The sequence below is a fragment of the Camelus dromedarius genome, chromosome 23, assembly GCF_036321535.1.
Source record: "Camelus dromedarius isolate mCamDro1 chromosome 23, mCamDro1.pat, whole genome shotgun sequence".
Classification (NCBI taxonomy): domain Eukaryota; kingdom Metazoa; phylum Chordata; class Mammalia; order Artiodactyla; family Camelidae; genus Camelus; species Camelus dromedarius.
Window position 1 is genome coordinate 31,962,982 of NC_087458.1, and position 20,830 is coordinate 31,983,811.

The 20,830-nt window shown below is 45.0% G+C and overlaps 1 protein-coding gene across 23 annotated transcripts in view; it reads right to left on the reverse strand.

Moving 5' to 3' along the window:
• LOC135319019 (uncharacterized) overlaps positions 1–20,830 on the reverse strand; it is a 60,928-nt gene that overhangs the window by 12,717 nt on the left and 27,381 nt on the right. Inside the window, exon 15 of one of the 23 annotated variants that reach the window (XM_064478094.1) lies at positions 9,804–9,888. The exons of the other annotated variants lie outside the window; for them this stretch is intronic. The gene's annotated coding sequence lies outside the window, so the exon portion shown is untranslated. The remainder of the gene's footprint in view (positions 1–9,803; positions 9,889–20,830) is intronic. 23 annotated transcript variants of the gene reach the window in all.

The window sequence follows — 20,830 nt, forward strand, 5'->3', positions numbered from 1 at the left end:
ACAGGAACTTGGGGAAAGACAGGATGAGACAGAGATTGTAGAATCCACAATGAGTAAAAAGGCTTAGTTTACCTTTAGGGGAGTCATGGGGAGAGGGGAACAAGATAAATTCTTTAGATATTCATTACAAAGCAGACCACCAGTCCAGCCAGGTCCGTGTTTTGGGGATAATAGACTATCTAACAGCACGCACGCCCAGCATTTATAGCTGAGGGCCTGGGTCATTGCTGTGCAATGAACATAGTGCTATCTAAAACCTCAAATATGCAAGCAAGGCATTGTCTCTGCTTTTTATGGCAAGGAGACAGGAGTGAGGATGCACAGGTGCTTGCTTGAAAGCAGTTACTAAGCACACTTTTTCTTCTTAAGGTTGACATGCGTCTGGTGTCTGTTAAATTTGTTAACCCAATCATGGGCTATCACATGGAACCATTATGGAGGACACCCTAGGATGACAAATCCTGCCTCTGGGTCTTTTCCTGCCAGCTTCGGCCATTCCAGCAGGGTCTAGACACATCCCTGAATAACGATCCCACAGAACCACCCAGACTCTTAATTCCTGGTGCTTGGAACTTAATTTTAGCTCTACACAACTTAACATAGAAAAGTTTCAGAAATAATAGATATTATATTCTTTTTATATCTCATCATAGAACTGATTTTTCTGATTGCTCTAAGCTGCTTCTACTTGGTAAATCACCTAATTCTGCAGGTGAATTCAGTACTTTCCATTGCGCATAACTAGACAGTCTGGGCCCTCTGACTTCTATTGGTCAAATAAATACCGATACACCTAATTGATTTCATTGTTCATCAATTTCAGCCTGGAGGTGAGGGAGTGTCACTCTGTTCCTCAGCCCACCCTCTACTCTATACTCTTCAGCAACTCAGGCCTCCTGAATACAAAACGTAGCATCTGTTTCCCTTCACCTACACTTTCCGCAAACGCAACAGGAAACATCAGCCTAGAGAATGAATTCAACACAAATGTTAAAACAAAAATCTACAAATCTGAAGCAACTCCATCTCCGAATCATGATACACAATGACATGAAAGTACGGGTGTCAGGTACAAAGCACGCGTGAGCCTGACCACCTCATTTCTATTCTTCAAAGGAAGGAAGGTTTTCATGTTTTTTATTATCATTCTTTGTCATTGTTTCTGATTAAGCCAAAAAATAGTTTATGAAATAATTAAGCACTGAAATAACAGATTTTCGCTGTATCAATTACAGAAGGCATTCAGAGGGGATAGGAAAACCCACCTATGTAAAAAATGCAAAATTTCTTCCCCTGTTAAGAACACGTATACAAAATGCAACAGAGAATTCAAATTCATGTGGAGAGGAGCAAAAGCCACAGAATCAAACAAAGTCATTACTATGAGTCAATTCAAAATTCACTGGACAAACATGCTCAATGCATTCAAAGAATTTTAAAGGCACACTGCAAACCATTCACTTAATGATCTACAGGCTAGAGGAAGAATTTCCCTCTTTAACAGACAACAGAAATCAATAGGTTGCCCCACCAAACGAGGACCAAACAACAATCAGGTTTTTAACAGTTCTGATAAATCAGCATGTTCTAAACATCAAAATCCAGAAATTTTAAACATTCATTCACACCACAATGCAACAAGCACTTAAAAAAAAACACAAAACAATAACCCGAAGAAACTAAGCACAATTATCATGTACCTGGATCAATGGGAACTTCTTGTAACGCTGGAAGAAAGAACAGGCTATAGCCTTTTACTTAAAAAATAAAACTACATTTAAAGATAATTGCTAAAACACATTTCATCATTCATGTTGCCTTGAAAAATCTGAGGCACTCGTATCTGATCAGAAAAGCAATTCTGAGTAATAGTATGTTACAATTCAGTGCCAGTTTGCTTTAGTAGAAAAAAGAAAAGCTACTGTTTCTCATCCTGCACAAAGAGTAAAGAACCTTCCTGCCTCTATCTCCTCCTATTTTCTAAGCTCATTCTCCCCAACCCTTCTGAAACAAGTATGAGAAACTTTTATACCCACCAATATGCCAAATGACAAAAGAGTATCAATTTATTTGTATAAATATATGCCTACACCTTTAACTGGAAGAGAAAGGTATCAGAAGGCTATATGGAACTTATTTCTACCTTCCTGAAATCACACACACACACACACACACACACACACACACACACGTTCACAGAGACACAGACATGTACACACTGAATTACTGGGCAATTCACAAGCTGAGGACTTCCAATTTATAGAAGATAACTTTGTAGTTAGTTTAAAATACAAAACTGTCAGCTTTTGAAAGCCTTCATCATCTGCTAAATCATCCAAATATCAACGAGACCCAATTAGCCTTCTCTGTAAAATATAATTTCCCATGATGGCAAAACAGACCCTAAGTAGTGGATCCAAGACTCGTGTTTATCACTACCTATGATCGTTTTTAAACACATAAACAGATTCAGAAATTATGTCCCAACAACATTTATTCTTATTGAATTAGCATATGTATTCAATTGTCTATACAGAAAATAGGCCCATGATGGGGTTTAAGAGCTATTTTGTGTATTGAAATATTTATTTTTAAGTTCAGACAAGGAGGGTCTGTATTACTCAGTTGTAGAACACCTGCTTAGCATGCACAATGTGCTGGCTTCAGTCCCCAGTTCCTTCATAAAAATAAATAAAAATAAGTGCTTATTTAAAAATAAGAATAAATTTATAAAAAGAGTAAATGCAGACTAAAAACCCCTGCAATCTAGGAGCCATAATTTTAATAAAAAACAAGAGTTTCTATCAAATATTCACTATATGACAATCACAGAGACAACCACAAATCGCCCCTGACAACCATCACGTGTGATTCTCAGCAACCCTACTAAGTAGACACCGAAGAGAAACCCAGCATTGCGGATGAAGAAACGGAGCTCGGAGGAGCCGGGGACGCTGACTGTCCTGCTCCCCGTGACACCACGTCAGCCCAGGATGAGCGCTGACAGAGCTGCACTGAGGGGACACCCAGCTGCACGGAACCTTGGTGCACTGGGGAGTCCCAGAAAACACTCAAAACTGTTCAGTGAAGAACCAGCTCAAATATATTACATTGTGCCACATCCTTTAAACAGGGAACATGACTGAGACCTTTTTGATGCCTCCGTGTCCTTTCTGCCATTATCAATTATTTGCCCTCTCAGCATGCCCAGTCATGAATTGGACCCCATATGAAGTGCACTCAGATGGCAGAGCTTTTAAAGCTGTTTTATGAAGTTTGTAAGACTCTGTCTATGCCTCACACAGGCGGTCATCCATCACTACTCACCGGTGTGGATGTACCACATGAAATCACACCTTTCTGCTTTTTAAAATCCCTCCATGTAATCCAGACTTTTCAACAGCAAAGAAGCAGCTCAACCAGTAACAGTGGATAGCTTTTCACCAAATGGACTCGAACAGCCCATCGGAATAACTGGAAGCCCTTTTTTTCTATTAAACCCACTTCCAAGGACTTCATTATTTTCTGATTTGTGGACTTGGCCTCTGACTGGCCTACTCTGAGAGCTCCCAGCCTCACATCCGGGGGTGGGAGAGGACCCTGCTGTTCGGGAAAATAAGTGCGGAAGGCGGAAATCTTCCACCCAGGTCCACACGGGTAGAAGTGCCACAACGTGCTCAGAAAATATACCGTCAGCAACACTAGGCTCCCATGGACTGATGTCACATTAACCAAACTCATGAGAGACTGATGCAAAGAAACCAGAAATTGAATTTATTAATGTAACAGGAGATGTGAAACTACGAACCAGACTGAAATATCAGAGTTCAACTATGAGTACAGATTCTCCTCAACGGCCCAATCACGGGCAGGCAGTCACATGGAAACCATGGACAGAAGCAGAGCAGGAAGGGTTTCTAGATTAACTCAATGGACTAAATTTCTGTTATACGAACAGATCTGCTGCCCAGAAGACATTTAACGCCAATCACGGTGCACTGTCCGTGGACAGTGGCTGAGACACGACTGTGAGCACCTGTGTAACTCTCCTTTCCCTGTCCTTTCTGGGCTAAGTGATGCACAGAGGTACAGAGATCCAGGGATGCAGATACCTCTAAACACCCAAAGCCCATCCCTGGGAGCCTGGAAACCAGACAGCCAGGGTTTAAATACCAGCTCTGCCACTTACTAGCTCTGTGACCTTGGCCAACTTACTTACTCTCTCCGTGCCTCAATTTCCACATTGTAAACCTGGGATAACAATCAAATCTCCCTTACTCACTTGTTGTGAAGATTGAAGGATTCATTTCTGTAAAACGCTCAGAAAAGAATGTAGCACATTTTTGGTGCTCAACAAATGTGAATTTAATAAGAAAGTGATTTACAAGTCTCCCTACTAATCATCTTCTGTGTTTCATGGCTAGTCTGAGTCCCAAAGGAAATCCTTATTTCCCCTCTTATAAACTCTTGGAGAACACCCTTCTCTTGCATCTCACCACCTGTTTAAACTGAGAGAAGGGATGCCTCCTCCACACTCCTCTGGTCCATGGAGAGTGCTTCCCCCTTCACACCCCTGACCCCTGGCCAACGGCTAGCACTCTTCACAATAACAGATTGAGGTGTGAGTCCGGAGAGACAAGCAGGGCATATGAAACCTTTCCTTTCCCTCCAGTGTTGGCCACCCTTGGGAAGCACCCGGGATGCTCAGCTCCATGGCAGGGCAGCCCTGTGCAGGATGGGGCAGATCATCTTAAGGGAAGGCTCGCTGTGGCCCAGAGTTACCTGGGACTGCGTGAGTCTCTAATTCTGGGACACAGTATCATGACATGCATTTTCCCACAGCCCTGAATTTCATGGAGAACGTGGCTTCATCAGTAATAAAGGAGACATTTATCGCCTGTCTGTTCTTCTGTGTCATCTCTCAGTTGGCTGCTGGAGAAAACATGTGTATAAGTATTGGGTCCACTTAAGCCCCAATATATATGAAGTACCAAAAAATTCTGTGGCTTAACGTTGGTTCAGGGTGACTGTGTAACGGTCCTGACTTTGCTGATGCTAAATTATGGGTATAGGAACTATGGAACCTCCTCAAATATCTTTCATCATAAAACCAGCTTTTCTTATTTTCCTGTTTCTTAGTAATTGCCAAAGACTGTAAAATGATGGCTTCATACAAAACAGGAGCTAAACTTTATGAGCCCTTTGACATTCCCACTGTGCTAAACAATTTACATAATTTCTAATTCTCACAATTCTGCAAAGCATATACGAGCATCCCCATCTCACAGACGAGGGAGAAACTCAGAACAAACTGACTCAGGCTCACGTGGCTCAGTGACAGCGTGTGCACGCAAACCCAAGTCAAATCACTACACCCCTTCTTCTATGTACAAAATCACCTCCCACCAAATGACACACAGCGGCTGGGTCAATACTCAGGGAACTCAGTACACTTTTCAGCTTTAAGGTGCTCAAGAGGCCGCTTCTAGCTGCTTTATAAAATCCCGGCTCACTGGTTGCTAACACTGGAATAAAAGACCGATTTTGCCATTGTTGCACAGCAAGTCTGAAATGTTCACAGCGAGATGACAGAATAAAACAAAGATATAAGCAGAATAATTTTTCCAGGTAGACAGACATAATGGACATTGTGCTATTCTGAAGCACTAAGCAAAGGAATCAAAGCAAAAAAATATTTGTTAAGCCTTCTTTTACAAACAGGAAAATTAAGAATGTATGAAGGTGCAACAGCGCCTCCTATGGCTAAAAAGACCTTCCAGGTTGCCGGGAAAGATGCAACACAAAAATTGCTTGTTGAATCAGAAACAAGAATCAGATAACTAAAAGCTTATGTAGCACATACTGCAGTTTGCTTCGGGGAAGGGAGGGGTATTCAGTATTTAATCTGACATTGCTAATACTCTTGAATATAAACAAAAGACACAGGCTCATGGAAACACATCTTAGAAGAGGAAAGAATCCAGTCCAGCCACTTCATTTTACAGGAGGGGAGACTGAGATCTGGGATCTGTCCTTCCGGCAATCAGCAGCAAAGCTCTCTCTCCTAGGCCTCATGTCATGCACTGTAGCAAAAACCAACAGATCTGTACTAGACCTCTATTCATAAAAGTCACGTCTGTATTTTTCCAACAGTAGGTAATCTAAGTATCTTGCAAAATACTTCTCAAAGAGCCAGGAAATCATACAAGTGTATTGAAATACAAAAACTTTTATTTGCACATTAAAACAGCATGAGCTTTATTCTATTAAAAAAAGTGACATGTCAAATCAATGTTTTGATATTTTAAAACCTATTAAGCATGCAGAAAAATAAATCAAAATTTCTTTAATCACAAAAGAAAGAAGCTTATTCCCTTAAAATAATCAATGTGGATTTTTCTAAACTTAATAGTTCTGGTCAGATTTCTACGAATTTAAATGTCTGAGTGGATGGTTACACGGCAACATGAATTCTGAGTTGTAACAACACACATTCTGTGTAAATAATCTTCAAGGCCGTCTGCTTAAGGTGATTTAACTAGTCCCTGTCTCACTAGAATGATACAGATTTCATTAAACCTTCATACTGCACACACACACAAAACCCTGAATCCTTGTTACTTTAAGCCATATTCATATATTCATATATATGCATATTGAATATGCATCAGAAACAAGCCACCCTCTTTAGTATTCAGAGTTGATCCTTCTAAACTATCTGTCCTTGTGACAGCATATTTTTACTAAGCAGCTCTTGGGTGCTTCGTATACAAGGCGTCTACATCTCACAGTCAAACAAGGTAAACGGCATCACTCAAATTTCACAAATGAGGAAATGTACTTAAGCCATGAAAACAACTTACATATTCATCATCAGGAAAGAAAAGAGTAAAGATTTTACTTACAATATTCACTGACAAAACTTTCCTCCATACTAAGACTACATAGAACCAATTCAGTCTTTGTAAATTTTTCTGTCAATAAGCACCACTAGAGAAAAACAAGCAACATCATTAGCAATGGTTGGACTTTCAAAGCCCACTCCTATTTTGCACTATAATCATTTTTAATATTTTGTTTTTAGTGTTTACAGAGCACTAAAATAAAAAAATATAAACTTTTTAAGCCATTGCCTGAGAATGCAACATTTGTGAAAATGTACAATTTCAATTTATGCCACTCTGTCTCACATTCTCACTGGTGTCTCTCCTTTGAAGGCTTCATCAAACTGAGACCGCTAAAATCGTTCACTTATGGACTCACAGGAGTTCGGGAAACCACTCAACACGGGGCTGATCAGAGGAGACATTGAGAAAGCATCCTGTGCAGCCTGGGTTCCAGCCCTGAGTCTGCCAGCGCCAGCTGTGTGAGATTTTGGACAAGCTGCCCCATTTCTCAATCCCTCAGCTGCAAAAAAGGAGACACTGATGCCTACCTTTAAACACCTGCTATGAGGTAAAATATGAGGAAAGCATTTTAGCCTTAGGGAGGTGTCCACTCAGAGCAAGCTTGGTCATTATGATGATGAGGATTACTTTTAATAAGTTAAGGCAGACAAAAAATTAGAAATCACCATAAAGGAGAAACATTTTATGTCAATGAGCATTTACTTTTGAAAGGATTGCAGAATGTTTTATAGAATTTTTTAATAAACCAAATTTTGTCCACTAATTATAGATTTACAGGTTCATGGACATGTCTCCAGAAAAAGAATTAGAGGCCTCTAATCTCTGAATACTAAGAAAGAAAAGTTTAAAAAAATCACGGGGGAGATTATACCTCACTTGAGAGAGTATGTGCTCAGCATGCATGAGACCCTCAGTTCAGACACCAGTAACTCCATTTAAAGACTTTTTTTTCAAGAAATGGAGAATTAAATAAAATTTGGAGGAATACAGAAGTTGTTTAGAGACTCAACTCAGATTAAAGATGGGGGAAAAATATCCATTTCTCATAGGAAATCTTGAGAACTATGTAAACCGGATCTGAGTTGTCTAATCTTTAAACATTATTCATGAATTCCTATTACCAAGTCTTAAAACTGCCTGATAACCCACAGTGGTGATACTGATCATAACAGCTGCCAACACGGATCGAGCTCCGGCTAGGACTGCTCTGTTCGGCCATCTCGGCCCTGAGGCCTCACCAGGCTGAGAGCACTAAATTTTGTCATTCATGAGTATCTCGTGTAAGTCTTCCCTTTGTGCTCCTCCCTCTCCCCTCACCAGCCCCTCTGAGGGAAGCACTGTTATCATCTTCCCCACCCGCAGATAAGGCCACTGAGGCACAGAGACTAAACCTGCTCCAGGTCACATCGGCATAAAAGGACGTCTATATTTCTGCTGTTTTACTATTGACAAAGGAATCTGAGATATCAATTCAAGGGAGACTGTTAAATAATCAAGTCTGTCAGGTCTTCACCTCAAAGAGCATATAGTATAGATTCCTGATGTAGGATGAGGCTGCCGCCACAAACTGACTCAGCTTGAAATTAATATCCAAGATGAAGCAGCGGATACACGTAAATATTCACGATTGTCAACTCCGCTCACGGGTCTGGGCCCTTCACTGCCTGAACGGGGGTGAAATCCCCACCCCTGTCAGGGATGGAAGCGCGGCTCTTCCCAGTGTCACCCAGGCTTCACGGGCTGTTTCCCCCCACAGGCTCTCCTCAACGATTAAAAATCTCTCAAGATTTTTACACCATGCAAAACTCAAAGACATTTCTGCAGATAGAGCACTTCCTCAGGCTTTAAAATTTTTTGCTTACACTCAGCAAGGGGGAAAATAACACATGACTCTGCAAAGTCTCTGAGCCTCACCACTCACAGGAGTAGAATGGCCTCAGCACAAGATGACTCTTCACGGATGAGAACAAAATAAACCCGCCCCCAACCACAGGCACTCCCAGAGGCAGCGCTCAGCAGTCTTCTGCACACTCACGGTTGTGCAGCCCTCACCACCATCTATTTCCAGAACACTTCATCACCCCAGAAGAACACCCCTGTCACTAGCAGTCACTCCCCAACCCCCCTCCACCCATCCCCTTGCAACCATCACCTGCTCCCTGCCTCTGCATGTGCCTATTCTGAGCATTTCAGATCACTGAAGTCAACAATATGTGGCCGTTTGTGTTTGCTTCCTTTCACTTAACGTGCTGTTATGAAGGCTCGTCCATGTTGAAGTGGTATCAGCATCTCTCTCTTTTTTTTTTTTTTGAAAGTGTTAAAGTTTATTAGAAGGTGGTAAGTACTATCAAAAAGAGTAGAGAGGAGCATAAGTGATTGGGTTTCAAAGGGAAAAGGGAGGGTTGAGCAGTCAGGGTGGACTTCCCAGAGCAGGTGGCTTTTTCATATTCCCCTTTATTTATTTTTTCTTTTTTATTCACTCTTACGTCTGAATAATGTTCCACTACATGGAGATACTACATTCTGTTCATCCATTCAGCAGCTTTGTACGGACGAGGTCCAGAAGAATGAGTGTAAGAGGTGACTAGGCAGGGATGGCATTAAACAAAGGGCAAGATGTGCTTTGAAAAAAAAAAAGCCAACAAACAGAGGCACAAGGAAATTCAGCGTGTTTCTGAGAAAGTGCATGCTTGCTTCAGCATGACTGCCGTGCAGGGCTGGGTGGGGGGATTGACAGGAGACACAATGAGGGAGTCACCTGAGAATATTCCCCATGCAAGCAGCTCAGCCATTTCTCCTCCTTCATCCTGTATTTTAGAGCCATTTTTGATAGGTTTTCTATTTCAAGTAACAGTACTTTTTACACATCTGATCATCTGCATCAGATCACCTTACCTCCAAGCCACAGAAAGTCATTCACTGACTGGAGCAGCTCCAAGACATAACGGTGATGGACCAGGGAGTCCTGCAGCATCCCGGCCTGCAGGCACAAACCCCCACATGTTCCATGGTGATGTCCGGAAAGTAAAATGCATGGAAATATCTAACTGCTTGTGCACGATATCTGCCCCCAAATTGCCCCAAAATCATGCTGGCAAAGCACTACTGAGCCTTCTCAGTACAAAAAAAAAAAAAAAAAAAAAAAAAAAAAAAGATAGAGAGAGAACAGAAAAGAAAAGAATAAAGCTAAGTAGGCAAATTTAGGGTTTTCCATTGAAAACCAGCAAGCATCACTGCCAGTATCTCAGCTGGAATGGTCCTGTCTTCAAAAACCACTGTGCAGTTACGTTGCAAACGTGATAGACATATATGTATTCCACGTAGATGATATTACAGTAGGATTTTTTTTTCGAAATTTCCAGTTGCAACATTAACACAAGAGAGTTTATATTTCAGCTTTAAAAAAATCAGTTATCTTCCACTTTCTTAATTTTGAACCTATTATTATTTTATAAAGGGTGCTATGCTGCAAATTATAAACCAACTGTTTGGCTTCTGCCAACAAGAACTTTATGACTTCAGTATTTCAGAGCAAGATTTAATGATGCTTTGAGAAGTGGGGCCTGGGGCGCTCACTAACAGCTCTTTAAATACTGACAAGGATGTGCTATTTAAGTAATGCAAAGGCTCTAACTCTACATTAACTCAGAATCCAAAGAAACTACACCAAAGCCTTACTTTATCATTTTTAAATTTTGCTATTCTTTTGAATATTAAATTTCTTAAAAGATAAGATTTTTTTTTTTGAGAAAGACAGCAGCTGTATTAAATTTCCTCTCACCAAGAAAGCAATCTTTATCAAGAATAAATACCCCTATGGAAATCCAAAAGACGGGACGTTTCTAGCTAAGTGAACATGCAGATCTCAACACAAGCCTAAATCCTATCAGATCTCACTCGAACGAGCTCAACAAAGTCCTGGACTACCCTGAAACTTAGCTCTTCTTTTCCAAATGTTGGCTGAGCTAAGATCATCACACAAGGCAGGGAAGAAGAGAAAAGTCCACCAGGCTGCATCCGTTTTCTTCCAGCCACAAGGTGCCGCTAGGGGGTCACAGTTAATAAGCCCTCCCCATGAGGAAATCCGGCATCCACACTGCCCCTGCCGTCCCCAAGCAGCCCCGACGCCCCTCTCCCACTGGTGGCCCCCCAGCCTGTCAATGGTCTTCTAATGACCCTCCCAGTTGCTGGCACTCTCCCCCTCTTCCCCGCTTCACACACACACACACACACACACACACACACAGCCAGGACAGCCTTCCCAAAGCACAAATTTGATTACATCACCCCCACTTCAAACCCTTCAGAGGCTCCCTGGTAGAGTTCTAGCCCCACCCCCGACCCTGCTCGCCCACCTTCACCACAGTACCCAGGTCCACAATGACCTCAGGTGCCCCCTGACCTGCTGCTACTTCCCACTTGCCTCCAGGCTCATTTTGACGGTTTGTCAAGGAAGCCTTCCTTCCCTCGAACCTCTGCCCTTTGGGTTAGGTGCCCCTGCTGTGTTCCTAGAACATTCTACGCTAAGACAACTTCTGACACTGCTAAGCTCTCAAGAAGCAATACATTTTTCTTACTACTGTGAGTCCACCCTCTCTCCCCTGGACACTCAGAATTGCATGTGTTATGAATAAATGAATGAAGGGGTGGGTCTCAAAGGGACGGGCAGAGTTGCTCTCGCCCACCCCGACCCCTTCTTTCTGTAGAACATCAGAAACAAAACCAGGAGTACCTCTCCTGAGGGTCACTTTCTGCTGACACACTTCACTGCCTCTTCTGTGTCAGTTCTAGTAAAAAAGCAAGCTCCTCCAAAACCCTCCATCCCTAGGCCCACTCCAGGGTCCTCCCAAGCAGGGGCACCCTCCACCCTGGACCACACAGTGCACTCTCACCGAGTCCCCACCCCACAAGCCTCCAGGCCTCTACCCGGGCTGCTCCTGCCACCTGAGTCACCCTCTTGATTCCTTCTCTTGGCTGACTCTTACTCTGTCCTCATAACTGAATGTAGAGCCCATTTCTTCAAGGAAGCCCTCTCTGATGATGTCCTTTAGCTCTTGGCTGGGCTCCCTCTACAGCAGGACTGCTTGGCGACCAACTGGTGTTTGTCCACCTGCTCCTCGGAGACCATGACATCTTGGAGGCCACGTGGGAAAAAGGAGTGAGACGACAAGAGGGGTGGGAAGAGCAAAAAGCAAAATCACAGCCCAAGTCCCAGATTCAAGGATTCTGTCTCAGAAGAAAAGAATAAAATATTTCATACGTATGTCATTTGGCTATGAGTTTTGTGGCTCATGGAAAGCAAGAGGTTGGTGTTCTAGTCTAAAATCCAAGTTACATGCAAAGAAATGTACATATTCATATCCAAAGGAAACCAGAGCTGCTCAACAACAGTTTGCAGTTAAAATCAAAGGAACTTTGATAAAGGCAATCTCTCTCTCTCTCTCTCTCTTTTTTTTTTTTGTATCATATAGCTGTAGAAGTATTTGTGTAACTAAGTGATGGCTACAGCCTATGATTCTGCACTGGAGTGTTTGGGGCTGAGGAAGCTCAGATTACATGCACTGTGTAAATACAATCACACCAACACACTGACAGGCGCCCTAGTGGCTAAGCTGAAGTTCCAAAGCAGACAACCTTACTTTGCAAGACATCTCTCATTAGAAATTAAGGAATGCAATATTCTGTATTCAATTACATACGTTATATGGGCCATTAAGCGATAGTGCATCTTGTCTAATGAAACCCCAAAATAAATTGTTAACGTCGATTTTCTCCATCTGACCCTTCTTTGCTAACTTTGGATATCAAACCCTCACTCCATACGGAAAGCTCAGATCTACGCTGCAGCAGGTTACATCCCGTGGAAGAAAGCCTATCAAGGTAGAACTGGAGAGTTTCCCTTCAGAAGCTGCTAAGTCTGGTTTTGCACCTGTACGTCATTTGCAACCACGTCAGCGTCAAAGGAGTAAGACCTTACCTCTGTGGGGCGAAAAGCACTGCGGTGCTTCTGAACCATCAAAGAACACTGAGCTTTGTGAAACAGTCCTGAGGCACTTAAATCGTACTTTTTGTGAAAGGCTCCAAAACTGACCCAATTCACCAATCCAGGTACAACAGGGAGGTACCGGAATTAGTAGATAGAACATGCCCTTGAAGTCTGACAAGGCCCTGCTTGAATCCTGCTACAGCATTGACTAGCCGCTAAACGGACCAATCCCTTAACCCCTCTGAGAAGGCTTCCCAATCTGCAAAAGGGGGCTGCCACCGCCCACCTGGGAGACATGGATGTGAATGCAACACGCAAGTAGTGCGGCCGACTGGTACCTGACACGAGGCCTGGCTAGTTTCCCTCCGCTGCCCTTCTCCCCCTTTAAACTTGCATTGTTCCCCCTGGTAAGGGTCAAGCCCCCGGACCAGACTGCCCGATTCTTCTGTGTATCCCCGGATACATGCCTTACATTTAGGAGGCCAGAAAAAGAACTATCTCCTCCAACGTCACTATCAATATTCTTAAGAGTCTGGGTTTTTTAACTCTATTTTGCAGGGAGACTATTCCAGAACTGTCCAACCACCATTCTCCACTTTGGCTCCTCTCCCAGCGCCCGTCCCTTCTCACCTCAAATCTTCTGTCTGCTGGCCTTTTGTTCATGGGAAAGAGAGTCCGCTAGGGTGGAGACTCCCTAGGCCTCTGTCCCTCCCTCACAGGTGAGTGTGACTACCTTCTCCCCACTCCCCACTCCGACTCCAGCTTCCGAGGAGGTTCCTCTCCCGGACCATGCAGCCTCTGCATCATCCCAAGACGCGCACGCGTGGCCACAACCCTCCCTTCAGATTTCTTCCTGGGTGGCCCTGCCCACCCCCAGGACCCTTAAGGATAAATGCCATTGCTCTGAAAATCCCAAACGCCACTGACTGACACACCAAAGCTGCATGGTCTGGGATTTCCTCCAACCCAGGCACAGCCCTGCCCCGCCTCAGCCTCAGTCTGCACCTCTCGAGATGAGCTCATCCACCTGCACGGCTGTGAACACCAGCTAAGAATGATGACTCCCAACGTGTATCTGTGGTCCGGCTCCTTCACATGAGCCCCAGGGCCATAGACCCGAGTGCCTCTTTGAAGTCCTAACTTGGATGAAAAATGGAATCTTAAAAATGCCTCATGTCCACCATTTACTCTAGAGTTCGATTCCTGGCAGGTACCTCCCAGGCTCCCGATTTTAGTAACAGACCCAGAACCCACCTAGGTGTTTGAGGTCACATTCAATTTCCCCTGTTCCTCCCCCCGGCCCTGCCCTGGAATCACTCCTGTCATTTCTATCGTTAAGCCAGTCTCAAGTCTGGTTCTGCAAGGACCACGGATGGAACCCCACAAGCTCATAGCAAGGTACAGTGCGTCACAGTCCTCCGAAGAGAGCTCCCTGGAGGGGGAGGCATCTCCTGCCGCTGGTCATCTCAGAAGGCACTGGATTCTCACAAAGGAGGCCCAGGAGAAGAGACTCAAGGTTCTCCTGTGGTCTGAACTTTGAAGGGCCCGAGGTTTGGGGCAGTTCCTAGTTAGCAGACACACCTGCCAGTGAGCAGATGAGGATGGGGGAACCCAGGCAAGGCTGTTCTCACTCCGACCCCTGGGCTATCGGGAGCCACGGGAAAGGCCTGTGTCCAAGGCACAGCCCAGCCTTCACAGATCCCAGCCTGCATTTGCCAACCCAGATTGCCTAGACACCTACTTGCTACTCTTCCTTCTGTTCTGTTCCCCCCCAGAATGTGATGGACTCTTTCAGAAAGTCTGGCCTGTCTCAAGCGAGACCAAGTCAGTGAAGGATGAAGTGTCCACAATTGGACCAGGGCATGAAAGGAGAAACAAGGTCTCATGGCCAGCATGACGGTGGTGGCCAAACCCTTTCCCCGGGTGAGATGAACCAGGGTGTGGTTGAGAATGCAAGGTCACTTCACGGCTGACTGGGGTGTTGGAGACTCACTACCGCAAACTAACGACACGGCCGTCAGTGGTGGACGTCAGCTGCAACAGACACGGAGTCAGCTATTTACTGCCAACATGGGTTAATAGTAAAGGCTGGTACAGGGAGGCCTGCATGGCTGCTGAGGCAAACCACAGACCCGACTCTGAATGCCCACTGGCTGGAGCAGAGAGGAAGCTACGGTCCCCTTTAGCGGTCCCTGTGTCCACCAGATCCAAGTGAGCCAGCTACTTAGGAGAAGGCCATGTTGTTCTGATACTCAGAAAAACCAGCCTCGTAAAGGGAAAATAAGAGTGGCATGGAGTTTAGACCCGCTCCTGCCTCTCTATGAAGGCAAAGTAAAGTAAATGGTGAATGCAAAAACAAAAAACAAAAAAAACATAAAACCGGTGACTGCTTCCTCCAACAGCATCCCCTGCAGCTGCTCATCTCCGAGCCTGCCACTTTCTCACCAGTGACCACCGGCCAGGAATCTCCGTCACGCACGTCACACAGCGACAGCCCGGAACCGCGTGCCAAACACGTTTGTGTGAAAGACAGAATCAAGGAAGATGCTGCAGATTTTGACTTTCCAAGTTTAAATACTCCATGAAAAAAGTCCCTCAGCAGCCGCCTAAATCAATTCGCATCTCACTTCTTCAAAACAATCAAACAAATTTAATAAGTGCGCATTTGTCACCAAACATAAGGAGGACCAAACTGGTTCCTCAAAGCAAGGATTTTAACAGGTATCAAACCCCAGTGGGTGATGTGCTAACAAAGCAAACATTCCAAAAAACTAGAAAATAAAAAGATGACTAGGATAATATATGGATCAAGGCAACTGTTAAGGTTTTTGCTTTTTAAAGCGATGGGGACAGCACGGAGGACAATCTGGCTATTTCCAATGCAGGGTGTGCACAGTCCACTTTTCAGACGCAACAACATGCTCACAGGGCGGTACAAGATAGAAAGGGAAATAGAAAAAGGAAAAGAGGAACAGCGAAAATTAGAAACACATGAGAACAAAAATAACTGACAGCAATTACAAGAATTTAGGTGAGTTTGGTGAGGACAGGGACGAGGGGACGGTGAGACCCACCCTCACCTATTGTTCCAGGGAAGGCAGGGGCCTGAGGCGAGCGGCGCTGCCTGGGGACCCCAACGTGGTCAGCGCCCCAAACCTAAACTTCACCTAGATGCGTGTAGACAGCTTTTGAGCTACAAAATGTGGTCGCATTTCAAGCTGGACAATTTTACTCACTCCCACCAAGAGTAACAGGAGAGAATTAGGCTCTGTTCCTGCACGAAAGCATTGTTTAAAAAAAGTAACGACTGAGGAATAGTAAAAGCAACAATGGAGTAAAAGTGACTGGAGGAGAGCGTACTTGACCCGAGCTCACTGGCCGCGTTATCTCACTGACGTTCAGATGCTGGCTGAGCCCTTACGGTACCAAAACAGACAGACCCACCAGGAGGGAGGTTTAATGCGCTGCTGTATTTTGATGCCGAGAGCCATGCCTGGTAAACGAGGTTCTGGGTAAACAATGGTGACAGTGTCAACCACTATGGGCTAAGCACACAACCAGCTACTCCGCCAAATCCCAAGGACACACTTCAAAAAGCAAAAACAAGCTGGCATTCTCTGGTGGGTCTGCAGACTCAGAGCCAAGCAGTTGCTGAGCAAACATATCACAAGTGATTCCTGTGACAAAAGAGGAGGCACTGGCCAGGGGGCTGGGGCAGGGCTCCAGACTTCCACTGCTCACCCACCATTCTGTCCAGGGGGATAATGTGGTCCCTGCTTACGTTGCACCGATGCACCTACATTCACTGACGCCTGGGGACTGAGCAGGAGGTGACAGGTGACGGGAATGGAGCCAGCCTGGGAGTGGCACGGTGCTGGCATCTGTGCCCTCGGCTTTGCCCAGACCACTACATCTGCCAGCTCATCTACAAGAAGCAGAAGGGGAGAAAGCCATGTAGATCACAGGGCCCTGCGAGGACAAGTACAGGTCATGGCCACGATATGCCTCGCCCCTTCCTTAAGCCATAGAGGTATGTCCGGGGAGGAAGTGAAAATTCATCCAGAGCCCGCCAGGCACCACAAGCAGGTGGGACTCGGGTCCCCTGTGCCTGTCACTCACAGGACTGGTCTGGACTATCTTTTTATCAATTCTCTGGCATCTTCTCCTCCAACTTACCAACAACCAGAAAGTAGAATCTGATTTTAGACTCACAGAGAATCGCAGAACACCTCCTCCACTTCGGGCCCGGCAGCACGTGCCAGGTCCTCCGACCGTCACCTGTGGGACCGCCATAAGCCCTCTCCAGAGTCAAGGCCCGAGGCCGTAGGCCGGGGGGACACAGATTCCCACAATCTCCCCAGCAAATGGGGACCACCTCTCGGCAAAGGCATCTCACCCTCTTCTCGAGGGATATCTCAATAGATACACAGGGAAACAGAGCAGAAGTTGGGGGGGGTAGGCAGCCCAGAAGAACTCGTCTGCACTTCCAAGGCAAAGTGGGTCCGTTGACCTAATCACAGGGACAAAGTGAGGACGAATCTTTCCCTGCTGTGCCCCATACTCCGTGACATGCCTTTCCCTGCGTAAGGAGTTCACTTGGAAGCCCCTGGCAGTGTTTCCGTTGTCCTCAATTGGCATGGTGGTTGTCAGGCAGGGAGAGAGGGCCTGAGCCGTGCAGGTGCTGGACCTGGGAAGCAGGAGACACTGGCTCCACCCCCCGCTCAACCAGCGCCTCATTCTGCATCTCAGGATTCAGCATGACATCTATAAGCACAGGGATGAGACTGTCCCAGGAGAGGCTGTCCAACAGGAATGAAATGTGAGCCATGTAAAGAAAGTTTCCCAGTTGCCACATTTAAAGAGGTAACCCCCCCAAAAAAACCCCTAGAAACTGATTTTAAGAACATATCTTACTTATTCTACTGTATGTAAAATACTATCATTTTGACATGTAATCAATAAAGAAAGTAACAAGATAGTTTACATTCTATTTACTAGACAAGTCTCAGCGTCTGATGTGCATTTGACCTAGAGCACATCTCAGCTCAGAGCAGCCTCCTCCCCAGCTCTCCTAGCATCAGTGGCTTTGGCTAATCTATTGGACAGCAACTCCAGGGGTCACACCAGGGTAATTGGCTGAAAAGCGGGAGTAAGTGTCCATAATAACCCTAAAAGAATCTCTCCGAAACAAAGGCGGATTCACTTTTAAACGTCTGAAAACCGGCGGGTTGCTCCTCCCTCACGCCTTGGCTACAAGACAGCCCTCCTCCTTGCTGATCCCTTTCTGGATGTAGGGAAGCAACCCTTCACATAGCCAGGGTGGCCGGGCATCCAGGTAGACTTTCCTGTTCTCTGTGTCCAGTCCCACGAAGTCCTCATTCTCAAACAGGATGTAGAGCAGGAGGATCTTGTCCCCAGACTTGTCGGATGCAACGTCCAGCCACTTGGACTTGAGCATGATGAAGAGAGACTCAGTGAAGTCCTCGATCCTCTTCTCCACCACCCTGCAGTCCTCGTAAATTGACGGCCACGTTCATGCGCGGCTGCTCGGCCACCTCCCCATGCAGCACAAAGACAAAGAGCCGAGAGTCATAGAGCGTGGTGCCATACAGCTCCTCTGCACGTGGAGCTTCTCGAAGGTCTTGGCCAAGAGGCAGTCGGTAATGGTGACAAGGCCCACGACCTTGTGGTGGGTCTGGAAGTCGCTCCACCCATTCTCGGGCGCATAGTGGTGACTTTAGTGGATACAGAGTGCCCACTGCGAGCCGCACGGGCTGATCTGCCTCACCAAGGAGATTCGCTTATAGATGCATAACAAATTCTGCTCTGAGATGATCCCCACGGGTTGGACCACCACGGGGAGAGTCTGGTGGTCCTCAGTACACTGCACGTAGTCAGGGATGTTCATGTTGCAGGCCCTGACGAGAGGGAAGAGGAGACCGAGGTACATACTGTGCTGCGGGCTGCGGGCCTCACTGGGTTGCGGTGACCTGGTGTGTACCAGTCAGAAGGCAGGGGAAGCCCAAGCAAAGCCGGGGGTACAGTTTGTCCTCAGCGTCTGCACATGGCTACCGCAGCTCAGATCACATTACGCAGCTTTTGGTCTAGGCCTCCGCCCTCTGCAGAAAAGGGTCATTTCTTGTTTTCTGTTTCCAAGCACCTAGCCAGGCCCTGATGCAAAGTCAGTGCTCAAAACTGCTGAATAAAGGAATGAATAAAGGAACTGCTTCCACACCCCTCAGCAGGATATAATGCAAAGAAACACAGTAGGATCAAAAGTCCTGGATTTCAACTCCAATTTATTTGAACTCCTAAGCTGCAGAATACTTGATAAGAAAACTTGCTTTGGGGAGGAGGGTACAGTTCAGTGGTAGAGCAAATGCTTAGCATGTATGAGGTCCTGGGTTGAATCCTCAGTACCTCATTTAAAAAAAAAAATGAAACAAATAAATAAACCTATTTACCCCCCTCAAAAAATATTTTTTGAATTCCAAATTCAAGAAAAAAAAAAAAACACCTTGCAATTGACACAACATTGTAAACATGAGTATACTTCAATTAAAAAAAAAAATCCTTGCCTTACAAGAATATATCTGGATTATGGAAGTTTACAAGTGTAAAATGCCTAGGGTACCACCTGCATAAGAAGAAGGAACTGTACAAATTTACTATCCCTCATTTATGAGCTATATTTCCTTTGGGCGGTTTATAACATCTCAGAGCTAATTTTCTCAGATTAAAAAAAAAGAAGGAAACATTACCGGATTCTCCATACTGCTGAAGAATCAGATAAACCTATGATAGCATCTGACCCACAGAGTTTACTCAATAAATGCTTGTTGAATGAATGAACAAGCAAAGTGAATGCTGCTCCCTGCCACAGAGCATCATGATGGTACTGCCTGGAAATCCCAAGCCCACGTTTCACCTGACTCTACACTAACCATGTGTGACCTGGGCAGGCCTGTGTGCTCCTCTTAACCCCAGTTTAATCATGAATAGAAATGAGGGCAATAACACAAACCTCAAAGGGTTAGTGAGTCATTACTGAATTGTATCCCAACTTTGCAAGATGGAACCTTTAAAGAAACTTGGGCAAAAAGTCCGTAGGCCCTCTCCATATTATCTCTTACAACTACATGGGAATCTACATTATATCTCAAAATAAAAAGTCTAATTTATTAAAGAGGCTATTGAGGTTAAATGAGCTCACTGTCTCAAATAAGGAACACACAGTACAAATAGGTCAATGCCCAGCCCATGAGATACACTCAGTAAACATTCCCACTGAGCCCACTGGTCCCTCAAACTTCAGAGCACGATGATGTGTCCTCATGGCCAGAGGCCCCTGCACCTGAAACTAACAAAGCTAATGGTCCCCACTTTCAAGAGCCCCTGCCACCACCGTAGGTCTAATTTTGTACTTGTAATTTTTTTCTATTTATTAAATAGAAAAACGTAATTGCATAGCCTTCAGGTCACCAAAAGCAGACTACAGAGATCATGATGGCAGCCCTTCTTCATGAAACAATAAAATGAAAAGCCATTTCCACAAGATCTCTGTGTAAATCTACTAGGGAACTTCATCCTGGACTGAGAGGAAGAGGACTGGGGAGGAGGGGGCAATCTGCGGCACACAGACCCATGGGCCACCTGTCCCACGATGGACTTTAGACCCAACACTCACCCTCAAGGAACTTCAAAATAGACACAGACAGAGTGCTGTGGACAAGATTTTTTTTTTTTTTTAAATCCCTGATTCTCTCGCAGGTTTTGTTTCTACCGAGAAACAAATGTCTTATGTGTATAATGTTTCACAAAAGACTTAAACTATTATCACCCCAACTTGACCCATTAAGAAACTGAGGGAGAGAGGTTTATCACATTGTGCAAGATTAGAGAGAGGCAAAAAAAAAAAAAGATTAGACTGAGGCCA